Below are 15888 nucleotides of genomic sequence, written 5' to 3' on the forward strand. Positions count from 1 at the left end.
CCTACACACATATACACACACACACACACACACACACACACACACACACACACTCCTGCACCAGCATGCAGTGTCCTTGGTTCTCCCCTGTCCCTGAGGGCGACCTGAGATCCTCCCCTTCACATCCTGCCTGCAGCCAGGTCCACCCCTCCTACCTTTTCCCTTGCGCCCCCTGCGGGCGTCTTGCTCTTCTGTCCACTTTGAGCAGCATGGGTTGGCCTCCAGGGGCTCCAGCTGCGATTGAAGAGGCTGAGAAGTACTGGGCGAAGCCTGGTCTGAGGACCCCAGCAGCCAGGGAGGCCTCTCTGGGGTTGACTTTGGTTGTTCTCTGGAACTCCCTTTCTTTCCTTTGATGAACTTGACAATGTTTTTTGTTCTAATCCAGCGCTTCTTCCTGTAAGAGGTAGGTTTGTAGGACACAGCCAACCCTCACTGCCCCTCTAGCAGGTTCCTGGGTGCCCTACACGAGCTGGGATTTCCATCACCAGCCTCGGAAGGTGACCTTTAATCTGGTACAGAATGAGGGTGCTCTTCGCCATCACCACTCTCATCCCACCTGGGGCTCAGGAGGGGGCACACACTATGCAGTTAATTCGCACAGACCAAGGGATGGTAGAAGCCTTTCTCATGACAGGAACCCACTCTAGCCCCTCGGGAAAACAGAACTTCCAACCCAGCTCTCAGCTCTTGATTCCTGTGCCAAGTGCAGGAAGCGGTGCTGTGCTGACCTAATCATGCTGGTTGGCAAAATTCCACTAAATGCCATTTTCAGAAAGGGTCAGGGACATCCTCATTTTCTACTAGCTTTAGTAATACATGAAATAGGCTGGCATCCTCTGCCCGTTCCCGGCATTGAGGAATCTGGGTGAGGGGAAGAGGGCAGGAGAGTGTGCTGCTTCAAGTAGAAATGATGAGCCCTGGCCCGGAGCCTGGTGGTTGGAGAATCGGCTTGAGCACTGAAGGGTGGTGGGTTCCATCCCTTATCAAGGGCACATATCTGGGGTGCAGATTCGATCCCCGGCCCCGGTCGAGATGTGTGCAGATGGAAACCAATTGATATTTCTATCTCTCTCTCTCTCTCTCCCTCTACCCCTCTCACCTCCCTACCTCCCTTCTCCTCTCTCTAAAAATCAATGGGACAAATATCCTTGGGTGAGGATTAAAAAAATAAGTAAATAAATGAAAACAGTGAATGTAAAGGTAATATGCTACAGCTAACAGGAAATGAGGCATTCTAATGTCACAAGGACCACAGCTGGGTTCTGATCCTGGCTCTGCCATGAAATAGCACTGTGCTTACACAAGCCACTCCATTTCCTCATCGGTGTCTCAATTTCCCTGTCAACAGCAGGGTCAGGCGGAATTCTGTGATTCTGTGATTGCTACAGAGAGGCCCTGCCGGATTCATGGTGATTTGACCTCAAGGCTGGGCTGGGACAGGACAATGGGAAGTCCAGCTCCTGGGCTCAGGCCCGGGCCCAGGGGAAGCCCTGCTGCTGGAGAGAGGCCGGCAGTCTCGGGGACCCAGCTGGCCCACCACCGGGGCTGCTACTCTCTGCAGAAGGGAACTTGTTTGTGAACCTGCCCTGGGTGGTCCAGTGAACCCAGAGGAATGGAGGTCTGAACAAAAGGTTCCTGTGCTTGAAGACGGGGATGCGGGTCCAGGCGTCTGACCCAAGCTTCCTTCCCAAAACAGAAACATGCTTTCCTAGATCCCACAATCTTGAGACCAAACCTGATATGCCTGCTTTAGTGACTCTAAAAGCCCAGACTCTCTGCCCCTTAAACAGGCTCCTGGCCAGCTAGCATTCACCGTCCAGCATAGGATAACCCTCACTACAGAGGGTGGGACCAAAAAAACCTCTAAATTCTTTTCCTGCTGGGAGGGACTTGCACACAGGGCAGCTGTCATACAGCGGAAGGTACGGGCCCAACACACTGGACACTGCTCTAGATGCTACAGCTTTCCCTACTCGTGAAAGAGCAAGCTTCTCTACTGTATGTAAGTTACTGACGCTTAGATCAACTCACTTCTTTGGCGCTGGATCATGGAACTTCTGTTGAGCCATGCTTTTTTCTTCCAGGTTTTCCTTAGTTTTCTGTGAGGCATGTAATTTGTCTCTAACAGAGGAGAGAGAAAAACAATCTGTTTTTTAAAATAAAACACATAAATTGACTCATCAGCCCTGCCTGGGACCTGGCCCAGGAGAAGCTGGCGTGTTTCTGGAACTCAGACATCACAGTGCTCATGGCCACCATGACCACCGAGTTGGGACTATGGGGGTGGAAGCAGGTGATGTGGGTCCAGGACCCCTAGCACATTGAGGGGACCGGCTGAACACCTTGGATCAGGCTGTACGTCACCTCAGGAGAGCAGACCCCAAACCATCTGAAACTCAAGCTGGGGAACCCCAAGGATTCCGGCCAGGTCAACTCAGGACCTTGGGTTCTAAGGTCAGACACAGGGCTAGGCTAGCTCCTGTGGGTGCAGACCAACGATGCCTTTAGTGGTGTGGGTGGGGGGCGGGGTCTTCCCTCTGTGAGTTAGATGGGCATCAGGTGAAAAAGTTCAGTTTAGCAAAGTCAGACCTCTGACCTGGACCCACTCCAATGTTGGGCTTCTGCTCACACTTCCATGGAAGCAACTCAAAGCCTTTTGGGGGCCAGACAGAGAAGATAAGGAGCAAAGTGGCCTGGGAGGACTGGAGGGGGGGCGGGGCCTGCGGCGAGGCTCAGTGCATGGTGCCACGTGGGACCTAATGCAGGGCCTGCAATCGGAGCCCCGCTGTCCATGTGGCAGAGCTTCTGATGGCTTTTCCCGAAGGCTCTAGAAGCCCCGGCTCTGAAGCAAAATCTCTTAATTTCTAAATGTGGGAAATCCGTTCACATTTTCAAAAACACAGAAAGGACCAGAGAGACACCTCTTAAACCTTGGGCTGCCAGAGGACACCCCTGCTCCTGGGAGAGGGAGCCTGGACTTCCTGAAGCAGACAGCAAGGCATGCTTTCGTGCTGAGTGTCTAGGAGCCGTACACACAGTGCTCTCTGTACAGCGTCCCCTACTGGGACGCCGGCTTCGGTCCTCTTCCTGCCTCTCCTCACCCATGTGGCCATGACAGCTCACACCCCTGCTTTCCTTGTTTGAAAGTGAGTCCTCGGCATCGAGGCAGCTGCTCAGGATCCTTCGGTCATAAGGTGCCCAGGCCACCCCCCACCTAATATGAGGGCTTTCCAGCGAGTTCACCGCAAAGTGAGCCCCCGTGAAAAGTGATCTCTTGCTAACCACTGGGCCCGTGGTCCCTGACCTGCTCTGCTCCCAGTGCCCTTGTCTTAGCCTCTGTTCTTCTAGTCTGTGTTATTCTGTTCCCACGGCCGTACTCCAGCCCCACAAACTCATGGCCCAACTATCTTAGGGCTGGGGAAGACTCGGCTCAGAGCAGGCTCAGAAAGCCTGCCCAATTCCCTGGCCTCCTGCAGACACTTTCTAAGGCAAAACCGTCATCAGATCATCCCCCAGGGTTCCAGGTCCCAATTCTTCTACTTTCCACCTGCCCAACCTCTGCTCGTAATTTTTAGCAGCTGCGTTATAGAGAGCCAACTTCAGGCTACAAACTCTCACTTCTACCCCAAACTGCAGTGCGGTTTTCCATGTCAACCATCCTTGGTAGGTGGCGAGCCCCCTGTAGATGAGCAGATGACTCCGGGAGAACAGTGAGTGGCATCATCAGCCCAGGGAGCTGGGACAGCGCCCCTTGGTCACTGTGACCATGGCCCTCTGTCCCACACTGGCCAGCCATTGCTGATCACAAAGAAGGACAGTCCCAGCAGCACAGCACCGAGGGGTGAAGACCACCCTGGACCCACAAGATGCATCTCAGATTACTTGACTTCCAGACCACAAGGTTTCCAGCACCAAGGCTCTTCCTCCTGCCCTCATTTCTGGCAGCTTCCTAGGCCCTGTACACCAGCATCCCTTAAACACTCACTTCCCAGTGAATCCGACTCCTTAGCGGGCATGGAAGCCTTCCATGGCTGAGCGCTGCCCCCTCCAGCCTTCCCTCCTGCCACTCCCTGCCCCTTCCCTGCACCCAGACCACGCCAAGCTCCACCTTCACATCCCCCACCCTCTCCCCTCCACACACACACACTGGCTAGCCTTCTCCCCATCCGAGGCAGCAGCAGAAGCCCAACTCCTACCACCACGCTTCTTTCTACACCTCCATGGAGCTCCTCAACATCTGTCTGCTGTGCACACAGCTCTGCTCACGTCCCATCACCCCTACTGGTTCCTGGAGACCAGGTAACTGGTTCTGTGCACCTCGTAGGGCCCACACCAAAGCCAGGACTGTCCGCAAAGTCAATGTGGTCAAAGGGAGGACAGCCACTGTGCCCCAACAACCCACTCTCCAGCCCATTATGGGAAAAGCCCACATAGAAAGGGCTCAGCCTGCGAGCTGAAGTCCTTCCCTCGGACCTCTCTGTATCACTGTGGTATTTTTCAAAGTGAACTTCATCCCAAAAGCAGATTAAGAAGCATCTGTCAGGGGGCAGTGTCTCCGAAAAGCCAACAAAGCCAACCACCCCTACTTGCAGAAATCTAGAACCATTCCAGGGTAAAGGAGAGAAGGATGCGCTGGTAAGATGGTCTGTCCCCTTGCCCTGGGGACACCACTGCACCCAGAGGGTTCTCTGCTGCCCAGAATGGTGCTGTCTAGTCCTGGAGCTGGAAGCCACGCCCCCTCTCCTGAAGGGTGAACATCAGCCCACACCCCTCCCACGTACTGCTGCTGCTCCTGGTGGTGCTGGTCCTTGTTCTCCATGTCCTTCTGGAGAAGCCTCTGGTTCTGCTCATTCAACCTGTGGACTTGGCTCTGCAGGTGACGGTTTTCTTCCTCCACATTCCTCCTGAGACTGGAGAGCCGCTAAAACACAGATGGACAATGTCTCAAACACCACAGGCTCCCGTGATTCCACTGCTGGGAATCTACTTCCAAAGAAGAAAAAGGCCACATGCACAAACAGGGCCACTTTGGTATTGTCTGTGTCAGCTGGAATGACCAATGCAGCCAATGCCATGGGGATGGCCAAGCCTTCTGCCACTGCACCTTCCAATCAGGCAGCCGTTGGCCACGTGTGGCCGTTGAGCACTGAAAACGCAGCCAGTCTGAGCTGAGACGGGCCATAAGTGCAAAATACACAATAGGTTCTGAGGACTTCATAACAATTTAAAAATTAATGTAAAATTTCTCATTAAAAAGCTGCTGGACACTGTGTCTCAGTTAGTTGAGTGTTTTCCCATGCACCAAGAAATCACCGATATAATTCCTGATCAAGGTATATGCCTGGGTTGCAGGCTCCATTCCCCAGTAGAGGGCATTAAGGAGGCAGCTGATTGATGTTTCTCTCAAAAATCTAATAAAAACATATTTAAAACTCTCATTAATAAGCTTTTGGGGTTACACGTGACATTTTAAATATAATGGTTAAATAAAATAGACCATTATATTAGTCCCACCTGTCTCCTCTTACTTTTTGAATATGGCTACTAGAAAGTTGAGTATCACATGTGGTGGCCTGCATTATATTCCTGTTGGACATCTCTGCTCTAGGCAGGGTTGGCACGCTTTTGCTGTCAAGAGCGAGGTACTAGGGGAGAAACCAAAATGGCGGCATAGTTAAACACCTAAACTGCAGCCTTGCACAACAATTTCAAAAATACAACTAAAAGACAAAACGGACATCATCCAGAACCACAGGAAAGCTGGCTGACTGGAAATCCTACAACTAGAAGGAAAGAGAAAACCACAAGGAAAATCAGAGGAGCTGTAAAAGCCTGAGGTACGGAGACAAGGTTGCGTACATGTGGAGAGGACGGAGCCGGAGAGGACGGGGTGGCTGAGTGCCTGGCTGGCGTTCTCTAGTGGGAAGGAGATAAAAGCTCCAGACTGCACTGAACCCCAGCTCCGACTGCACTGAACCCCAGTTCCAGGTGAGACCCTGGGGACCCAGGCTCATACTGGGGGAATCTGGGCTGTAAGGCTGAAACTCAGGGGAGCTGCGAAAGGCAGAGCTCTGGAGGAGCGCACGTGAATGCGCGCAGAGGACGGACAGTTGACTATGCCGCTGAATTGCCCTAGTGGGAAGGAGACAAAAGCTCCGGACTGCGCTGAACCCCAGTTCCGACTGCACTGAACCCCAATTCCGAGCGAGAATCTGGGAATCCAGATTCACTGGGGGAGAGACTAGATTATTTGGCAGCGGGCGAAACTCCAGGGCGCCTTTCTCTCAGAGGTGCTTGCAGCAAGTAACTAGGGACACTGAGACCCAGGAACCTCATAGGGAGGGTCTGACGGGAAGCCAAGGCTGTAGGTTCCACCCTGAAACTCCGCCCCATCCAAGCTGAGCACAGAGGCTTTTACAATTTTGCAAGTCTAGTCGAATAAGGCTGTCTCCCAGCGTAGACACAGCTGATCCTCACAGCCAATTGGCCTGGAGGTCAACTCCTCCCACTGATACCAACAACAATCAAGGCTTAACTACAATAAGGCTGTACACACAGTCCACAAAGGGCTGCACCAAAAGTGTCCACCTCAGGTAACTGGGGAGGCCGAGCCACTGGCCCATATAGGACAACTAGCACACAAAGCTACCCTACCAACTCAGGGAAGCAGCAAAAATGCGGAGACAAAGAAACAGATAAAAAACCAAAGAAATGGAGGAAAACAAACGACTGGAGATAGAGTTCAAAACCACGGTTATAAGGTTTTTCAAGAATTTCCTAGAAAAGGCCGATAAATTTAGCGAGACCCTCGAGGATATGAGAGAGACCCTCGAGGATATGGAAAAGGACCAACTAGAAATTAAACATACACTGACTGAAATAAAAAATATTATACAGACACCCAACAGCAAACTAGAGGAATGGAAGAATCAAGTCAAAGCTTTGAAATACAAAGAAGCAAAAATCACTCAATTGGAAAAGCTAAAAGAAAAAAGAATCCAAAAATTTGAAGATAGTGTAAGAAGCCTCTGGGACAACTGCAAGCGTACCAACATCAGAATTATGGGGGTGCCAGAAGAAGAGAGAGAGCAAGATACTGAAAACCTATTTGAAGAAATAATGACCAAAATCTTCCCCCACCTGGTGAAAGAAATAGACTTACAAGTCCAGGAAGCACACAGAACCTCAAACAAAAGGAATCCAAAGAGGACCACACCAAGACACATCATAATTAAAATGCCAAGAGCAAAAGACAAAGAGAGAATATTAAAAGCAGCAAGAGAAAAACAGTTAATTACCTACAAGGGAGCACCCATATGATTGTCCGCTGATTTCTCAACAGAAACTATGCAGGCCAGACGGGGGTGGCAAGAAATAGTCAAAGTGATGAGTAGCAAGAACCTACAACCAAGAGTACTCTACCCAGCAAAGTTATCATTCAGAATGGAAGGTCAGATAAAGAGCTTCACAGATAAGAAAAAGCTAAAGGAGTTCATCAACACCAAACCAGTATTATATGAAATGCTCAAAGGTATTCTCTAAGAAGAGGAAGAAGAAGAAAAAGGTAAAGATAAAAATTATGAACAACAAATACATATCTATCAACAAGTGAATCTAAAAATCAAGTGAATTAAAAATCTGATGTACAGAATAAACTGGTGAGTATAATACAATCAGGGGCATAGAAAGGGAGTGGACTGACAACTCTCAGGAGTAAAGGGGTGTGGGGGGTGCGGGAAGAGACTGGACAAAAATCGTACACCTATGGATGAGGACAGTCGGGGGAAGGTAAGGGAAGAGGGTGGGATGGGAACCAGGTGGACGGGAGCTATGGGGGGAAAAAAGAGGAACAACTGTAATAATCTGAACAATAAAGATTTATTAAATTTAAAAACAAAAAAGAGCGAGGTACTAAATATGTTAGGCTTTCCAGGCTGACAGTGGTCTCTGCTGCAACTGTTCAACTCTGTTATTACAGCAGGAAAGGGCCAGAGATAAAATGTACAGGCCTGGGTGTGGCTGTGTTTAAATAACAAACCAAAAATATTTCCTCGTGGACACGGACTTTTAAATTTCATATCACTTTCACTTGCCACCAAATATCATCCTACTTTTGATTTTCCCCAACCATTAAACACTGTGGAAGCTATCCTTGGTTCACAGCCTGACACAAGCAGGTGTGGGGCTGGACCTGAATTTGGGGCTGAGCCTGGCCAGCTCCTGCTCTAGAATATCATCGCGGTTGGTGAGCAGGAAAGTCCCAAGTTTTGGCTTCAGACAAACGGGGTTCCAACCCGCTACTTCAGAGGGACAAGGAAGGGAACCCAGCTCACAAGATCATTGCGAGAATTAAATGAGATGACACAGAGAGCAGAGTGCTTAGCCGAGAGGACGGAAATAAAACAGTATTTGGCTGTTTCCATGCACTGCCCTGACCCTGCAAAAAGCAAAGATCTGGTGAAAGGTGTTCTGTAGCACACCGCTGCCAGTCATGGTGTTCATCCCAGCCACATGCCTCTGGCTTCCCCTCCGCCTCTGTGTGACATTCACACACACTCTTTGAGCAGAGATGCCAATGAGGACTCATTCAGACCAGGCTGAGCCCAAGGCGTCAGCCCAGGGAAAAGGCCCATCCAGGGTGCTGTGCCCTCCAGCCCCAGGCCTCACCTGGCAGTGGTTGTCCAGCTCTGTCAGCGAGATGTTCATGCTCTGGAGCTCCTCCCTCTGCCAGTCGCACTGCGCCTGCCAGCTGTTAACTTCAAGCTGCCTGTCATTCAGGAAGCTTTGCAGCTGCTTGGTGTGGGTCTGCAGCTCCTCCTGCTCCCGCTTCAGTCCTTCGCACTGGGCCTGCAGGTGGTTCACCTCCAGCTGTGTGCTCTCCAGGGAGGTTTGGAGCTCCTTGGTGTGGGTCTGCAGCTCCTCCTGCTCCCCCTTCAGCCCCTCATACAGGGCCTGCCAGCGGTTCACCTCCAGCTGTGTGTCATTCTGGGAGGTTTGGAGCTCCTTGGTGTGGGACTGAAGCTCCTCATGCTCCCCCTTCAACCCCTCATACAGGACCTGCCAACGGTTCACCTCCAGCTGTGTGTTCTCCAGGGAGGTTTGCAGCTCTTTGGTGTTGGCGTGCAGCTCTTCCTGCTCCTCTTTTAGCCCCTCGTACAGAGCCTGCCAGTGGTTCACCTCCAGCTGTGTGTTCTCCAGGGAGCTTTGCAGCTCCTTGGTGTGGGCATGCAGCTCTTCCTTCTCCTCTTTTAGCCCCTCGTACAGAGCCTGCCAGTGGTTCACCTCCAGCTGTGTGTTCTCCAGGGAGCTTTGCAGCTCCTTGGTGTGGGCATGCAGCTCTTCCTTCTCCTCTTTTAGCCCCTCGTACAGAGCCTGCCAGTGGTTCACCTCCAGCTGTGTGTTCTCCAGGGAGCTTTGCAGCTCCTTGGTGTGGACATGCAGCTCTTCCTTCTCCTCTTTTAGCCCCTCGTACAGAGCCTGCCAGTGGTTCACGTCCAGCTGTGTGTTCCCCAGGGAGGTTTGCAGCTCCTTGGTGTGGGTCTGCAGCTCCTCCTGCTCCCGTTTCAGTCCTTCGCACTGGGCCTGCCAGTGGTTCACCTCCTGCTGTGTGCTCTCCAGGGAGGCTTGCAGCTCCTTGGTGTGGGTCTGCAGCTCCTCCTGCTCCCCCTTCAGCTGCTGCTGCAGGAAATTGGCCCTGGGGGTGGAGAGACACAGGGACAAGGGCTGAGGAGCACTCCCAGACTCTGCCCCAGTTGTGCAACCTTAATCAAAACTACAACCTCTCTGGGCCTCCGTTTTTCCCATGTGTAAATGAAGGGTTGAACACAATCAGCAGTTTTCAAACTGTGTTCATTGGGGTTCTAGGAGGCTACCACAGTTGCCCCACTGTGGGCTGGGGAGACAGGACAGGCAGGCTCGGCCACCACTTCCACAGAGCATCCCTGTAGAAGTCCTTTCTATGGGAGGCTTTGGCACAGCTGCCTACTTGGAAAAAGGGTTCTTTGATTCAAACACTTAAACATGGAATCAGAACATCTTTGCTCTAAGACGCTATGTCTATGCCTAGCTCTTCCCCCCAATTCCAAGCTCCTTTCTATTTTCAACACCTGAAATAAACAAAATAGGAGGTTCTACAGTGTTATATAAGTTCACTGAAATTATCACCAGCATCATCATCATTACCCAACTGGGATTCCTGATGGAAGATTTAGACTAAAAAGCTCCTAAGTCCAGAGGCTCATGGACTCAATTTGAAACAGGTGTGTGAAGTTTGGCCCACACAGCTTTTTGTTTGTTTGTTTGTTTGTTTGTTTGTTTTGTTTAAATTTCTTTATTGATTAAGGTGTCACATATTTGTCCTCATCCCCCCATTCCCATCCCAAACCCATCCCTACGCATGCCCCCAACCCCCTGTTGTCTTTGACCACTGGTTAGGCTCATATGGATGCACACAAGTCCTTTAGTTGATCTCTCCCCTCTATCCTCTCCTTGTTCTTGGTTTGGAAAGAAAAGGAAGAGGGAAGAGGGGGTAGGAATCCCCAGGGGCGCTGGGACCCAATGCGGATGTCTGGATTCCCTGAGCTGGGATTAGCTGGACACACCCTTCTCCCCGGGGACCCTCCTCCCCATCAGTCTTCAGCCACACCAACTCCACATCACTGAGGGTGATGGTGGATTTACATCTCTTCACGGTGAATCAGCGGGACCAGAGGAAACCCGAAGGGCCAGAGTGAAGGGGGGACAGGAGCCCCGGGGAGCCTGCCAGTCACACACCAGCCGCAGGCACGCACCTGTCACTTAGCGCCTTGCTCTGCAGTTCCAGGGTCCGATGCAGCAGCGTCTTCTTCCGGCTGTACTCGTCCCTGAGGGCCTCGTGCTCCCCAGACAGGTGCTCGTGGAGCGCCCCCAGGCAGGCATGGTCCCGCTGCAGAGCCTCGTGGGCTGCCTCCAGCTGCTGGTGCTGCTCCTGCAGGGTCTCAAGCTCCCTCTCTGTGGCCGCCTGCTGGTGCTGGAGCTGCATGTTCTGTTCCCTGAGCACAGTGAGCGAGGCACTCTGGGAGCTCAGAGTGGAATGTTCCACCTGCCAGGAGGGATGAGGGATGATGCCTCATCATGGAACAGGCCCAGGGGAACCACAGGCTCTGGATCCCCACATCCGCACACGCAGTGAGGGGCCAAGATGGGGTCAAGTGCAGATACCAAAATAGCAGGACCCTCAGGCGGGCAAAACCCAGCCGTGCTGAGGACAGTTCTTCAGCACTTAAGGAACTGCTCTGGGAGGGTCCATGGCATAAAAGGACTGTCACATGGACCTAAGCTTAGTCCTGGGCCCCTCTCTGCACATGTGACTTTCTTGGGCAATTTATGCCCTTTCTCTGGATAAGCTCCTTGGGTTCCTTCTTTAACTACTTTGAAAAGTACAAAGAAAATCAGTAAGGATATAGAGTACCTGAACAGCACTATCAACCCATGTAACCGATATTTACAGAACACCCATCCCACAGCATTCAAACTCTCAGAAAGATGACCGGGGATGAATCCGTCCTCACTCATTCTGAGGCCAGAATTACCCTGGTGTCCAGCTGCGTGTCCCGCTCCAGACCCTCGGGCTGGAGGGGGTCCAGAGACATCTGCAGCCTCTGGTTCTCCAGCAACAGGCCCTGGCTCTCCCGCTCCAGGGCACAGACCCTCTCGGGGGCCGTCATCAGGGCGCTGACCTCCGTGGCCAGCTTCTCGTTCTCCTCCTGCAGCCGGTGCAGCTCCTGCTCCAGCTCCTGTGCCCGCGCCGCCTGCTCCTTCACCTGATCCAGCTCTAGGCCCAACTGCTGCCGCTCCCACTCCAGCTTGCTGACTTGGCTGCTTGTCTCGATCACCGTCTGCTGGAGGACTTTGTTTTCATTCTCCATGTCCTCCACACGGGCCTCACTGCTGGCCTGTGAACTCGCCTGCAGCGAACGCACCACTTGTTCAAGATCCTTGATCTGCAGGAAAACACAATGGAAATGACACAGGTGTGATGTCAGTCCAAACTGGGGGCCTAACGTGTGGGCTTGGAACGAAAATCTCATCATGGACCCAAAGAACGTCCTAACCTTTCCCAGACGCCTGATATGGACACAAAGTGAAGGGCACGAGATCCCCACCCAGAAAGTTCAAATCTAAACACATTCACAGCAGCTGATGATTTAGAAACAGAAACCACAGCTCCTCTTACTTAAGACAATGACAGTGACTTCCTTGGTGCTTTTTATCCTGGTCCACAAGGACCCAACGAGCTGGCCGCCCACCCCTAATGCAGCTTCTCACAGACATTGCACATGATCTTATCTGTGCTGTGAATGCTCACCTGCCTCCACACCCAGCCTCTAGCATCACTAGCTCCTTCTCATCCTCCCAGCTCAGTGTGATTGATTGACAGCTCCTCAGGGAAGCCCTGCACCAGGATCTAAATGTCCTGCACCTAACAAGACTTTCCCTGTACCCATGAATATTCCCTCAATAGCACGTCTGAAGTCACCTGGCTTGTCACCTGTCATTCAGCCTGCTAGACTGCAAGCCATATCGGGGGAGGGTGGACGCATGTCTCTTAAGTCTACACAGCACCATCCCAAGCCCCCTTTTTTGTCTACTAGAGAAGCTGAAGAACCTAAGTACCTGATACCCAGCCTCCCTTGCAGCTAGGGTTAGTCAGGTGTCAGGTGAGGACAATGAGATGTCCACAGAGGGTACTGGGAGGCGTTCCCCCTGTCTCTTCACCCTCCACATTCTTCCTGCCCACTTCTTGAGGAGGTACAACAGCCACTGCCAAAACTGGCAGAGCAGGAAGAGAGAAGCCTGGCTCCAGGGTGGCGTCCCTGAGCCGCTGCCCCAACACTGGGCTGCCTAGTTTGGACTTCCTGTAGTGTGAGGTGGACCAGCCCTGGAGGTTTGCCTGGGCTCAGAGCGTGAAGCTGGACATTTGAAGGCGGATCTTTGTCCTGCAGGTTGTCCCATGAGCTGCAGGACATTAAGCAGCATCCTAGCCTCTCCCACCACAGCCAGCAGCACAGCCAGGAACACAGCCATGAGCATCCTCCCCTCTCCTCCCCCAAGTCATAACAATCATAAACAAGATGGACAGTGTTGCCCAGCCAGTGTGGGTCAATGGTTGAGCATCAAACTATGAACCAGGAGGTCACAGTTCAATTATCTGTCAGGGCACATTCTCAGGAGCTGGTTAGACCCCACTAGGCAGTGTGCAGGAGGCAGCCAATCAATGATTCTCTCTCATCTTGATGTTTCTCTCTCTCTCTCTCCGTCTCTCTCTCCCTCTCCCTCTACCCCTCTCCCTCTCCTCTCATTCTCCCTCTCCCTCTTCCTTCCTCTCTGAAATAAATAAAATAGATTAAAATAAAAACCAAAAGGATTGCCAGTGTTCCTGGGGGGCAAAATCTTTCCCCACCCCCTGCTGTGGCTGGACTTGCTGGTCTGAGCTGCAGCTGAGGGAGGAAACTGGTAGCCCAGGAATCACTGCTGGATTCCCAGGACGTGGCTGTGATCCTAGACTCGGCCTCTTGCAGGCTGGGGTACCAGGGGAGGCATGGCGCTGGAGGGCCTACCTCCTGGGCTTTCTCAGACTTCAGGATCTCTATGTCACGGAGCAGCTGTTCTCTCTCCTCCACCAGCTCCTCACTGAGGGTCTCCAGATCCTGACTGGTCTGCTTTTCTCTTTCCATCTGGACCCGCAAGTCTTCAATCTGCAGAGCCAAAGACCCAGCCCATGCAAAAGTCAGTTTCAGGAAGTGAACTTTGTTTTAAAGCAAACCCACAACCTGTCAGCCCCAGAGAACACTTTATCAGGTCTTTTCTGAGGGGGAAATCTTCCTGCCCACTTCTTAGGGAGGTACAACAGCCACTGCCAAGACTGCAGAGCAAGAAAGGGGAAGACTGGGGCCTGGATGGTGTGCCTGGGCCCCAACCCCAGCACTGGGCTGCCTACCCTGGGCCTTCTTAGACTGTGAGGTGGATCAACCCTGGCGGTTTGCCAGGGTTCCTAATGATGTTGGGCATTTGGAGCAGGATCATTCTTTGTCCTGCAGGCTGTCCCATGTGCAGCAGGACATTTAGCAGAATACTGGCCGCTCCCCACAAAAGCCAGGAGCACCTCCCCTCTCCTCCCCCAAGTCATCCCCATCAAAAACAAGATTGCCAGTGTCCCTGGGGTCAATTACTGTCCCCACCCCCTGTTGTGACTGGAATTGCTGGTCTGAGCTGCAGCTGAGGGAGGAAACTGGTAGCCCAGGAATCACTGCTGGATTCCCCGGACATGGCTGTGATCCTGGACTCGGCCTCTTGCAGGCTGGGGTGCCAGGGGAGGCATGGCGCTGGAGGGCCTACCTCCTGGGCTTTCTCAGCCTTCAGGGTCTCTATGTCACGGAGCAGCTGTTCTCTCTCCTCCACCAGCTCCTCACTGAGGGTCTCCAGATCCTGACTGGTCTGCTTTTCTCTTTCCATCTGGACCCGCAAGTCTTCAATCTGCAGAGTCAAAGACCCAGCCCATGCAAAAGTCAGTTTCACAAAGTGAACTATCTTTTAAAGCAAACCTGGAACCTGTCAGCCACTTGGAACACTTTATCAGGTCTTTTCTAAAGAGAAACCCTTCCTGCCCACTTCTTGGGGAGGTACAATAGCCACTGCCAAGACTGCAGAGCAGGAAGGGAGAAGCCTGGGGCCTGTGAGGTGTCCCTAAGCCGCTGCCCAGGTCAGGCCTACTTGTGCAGTGAGCTCCCCACACCCTTGACCATCACCTCTCAGCCCATGGTGTGCACGTTCAGCTCATGGTAGCGAAAAAGACATGGACACCAATCGGTCAGCTTCCTTTCCATCTTTCCACTGCTCACTCTCACTGCTTCCACACCCCACTGCCACCCAGGCCAGACCACCTCCGTCCTGCCTGCACGACTGCCCAATCAGTGGCCCGACACAGAGCTCTTCTGCGGGACCCACCAGTGCCCACTCCCTGACCATGAACTGCCTGGACCCGCACGTCTCCCACTCTGTGCCTGACACCTGACCACCGTGATGGACGCAGCTTCAGACTCAGGGTGGGACCTGAGGTGGGACTCCCAGGCGAGGCCCGTGCTGCTGTCCCTTCCCACTGACACAAACTCATGATCACCCGGGAGGTGAAAGGGTTGCTCCCTGCTAACAATGTGACCACGAGCGGTTTCCGTAACTGACAGGGCCAGCAAGCAGCAGGCATGGGCACCCGCTTCTGTCAGGGCGAAGTGCTCAGCACACACCTGGCAGGTGGCAGGTCCAACAAGAGCTGACCCTCCTGAGAGCGCCGGCCCCTCCCACCCTCAGAGCTTCTGACACAGTCCATCTGGGCTGGGGTTCAAGAACCTGCATTTGGACTTGTGACCCTGATGCTGCTGGTTTGGGATGACGGCTCTAAAACTAAAACAGAGGATCCCCACCATCGGAGATCAGGTGGTTCTTAGAGCTTTCAAACACCCCAGACCTCAGGCCACCGACTAGAACATCTGGGGGCAGGACCTTCAAATGCCCATCGATCACGTGAGCAGCAGGACCAAGAGCCTGCTCCTTCCCCTGGGTGGGGGCGGCCTGGCACAGGTAGGTCCACAAACTCCCGGAAGGACCGCTGCTCTAATGCCAGCTCTGCCTACTTCTCCTGGGCCGAGGGCCGCCCTGCCTTATCCCACAGGTCTGGGCACAGTCTCCAGACTCCTCCAGAAGCAGCAGGCAGCCAGCTTCTTCCCCATGAGGGGGAGGGTCAGGCACAGTGGGGCTCATATTCGTGCCCTCACATCACCCTGTGGGCATATCCAGCCCCCTGCCCCAACATGGGGACACAAGGACGGGGCAGCCCCACACAGCCAGAACCAA

This window comes from Cnephaeus nilssonii (assembly GCF_951640355.1).
Source record: "Cnephaeus nilssonii genome assembly, chromosome: 15".
NCBI classification, from domain to species: Eukaryota; Metazoa; Chordata; class Mammalia; order Chiroptera; family Vespertilionidae; genus Cnephaeus; species Cnephaeus nilssonii.